This window comes from Penaeus monodon, chromosome 33 (assembly GCF_015228065.2).
Source record: "Penaeus monodon isolate SGIC_2016 chromosome 33, NSTDA_Pmon_1, whole genome shotgun sequence".
Classification (NCBI taxonomy): domain Eukaryota; kingdom Metazoa; phylum Arthropoda; class Malacostraca; order Decapoda; family Penaeidae; genus Penaeus; species Penaeus monodon.
The window spans coordinates 10,861,183-10,862,197 of record NC_051418.1 but is presented as its reverse complement, the minus strand read 5'-3'; positions in this window follow the sequence as shown (position 1 = coordinate 10,862,197).

Below are 1,015 nucleotides of genomic sequence, written 5' to 3'. Positions count from 1 at the left end.
AACCTCCGCCCCAAGGGTTTTCCCCAGCGGGATCCCCACTTCACCCAAAGGCCGGACACAGTGTTTGAGTCCCACTGAATTGGCCAAACCGCAGCCAGCAGAAAGCTCTAAAAAGCCGTGCCCGCTACCACCAAAGTATACACTGTGACCTGACAAATTAGGAGCCACCCAGCCGAAAGGGACTCCCCGCAGCCGCCGGGGCCGACGCCGCGCAGTCCCGGCTAGCTGTAGACTTAATATTTTTGGTACTGGGTCACCAAAAAACTAGTTCCGCGGTAAAAACACACACCACTGTCGTTTTTTAGGCTACGAGTGCTGAGTGGGTCTCGGGGATCTGGGCCCCAGGTTTCCTTTGAGTTTTTGGGGAAAGGTTCACTCGTAGATACAACCTAAAATACACCACAGGCCCACTAAACCCCATACAAATGGCATTTTTTTGCACGCTGTGTGGAAACAAACCCCCCACAAGAAGGTCTCAGGCAACATTTACTAAATACCCCCCCAACACTAACCAAGCGCCCCGCGGGTGTTCCTTCCCGCAGTTTAACAAAACCACCAAAACCCTATTTTGAGATGCCAAGCCCCCCAAAAATATATCTACCTCTCGTTTCAAAAAAATCTCCTCAGATTGTCTTGTATAACAAACCCCCCAACCCTCAACTAAGAAAATGCCACTGCCGAAAGACTAAAAGGGATCAAAAGAGAATTATATAGATATTGCTTTTTTGCCCTGCAAACTTATGCCTAGTCCCAAAGACGCCAGGAAACGAAAACCTCATGCATAACCCCCCAAAATGTATGTATTTTGACCATATTATATAGATTTTATTTTAATTAAATGATGAAATAACGTACATACAAAATCAAAAACCCCACATGTACAGGGTATTTGTCCCCAGTAAATATACAAAAAAATACTCAATACAAATATAGGCGTTTTTTTGGTAACCTCGCGAACATTTTTAGGAGGAGGAAGAAGATGAAAAAAGGAAGTAAATAGTTTTATGATTTTTTT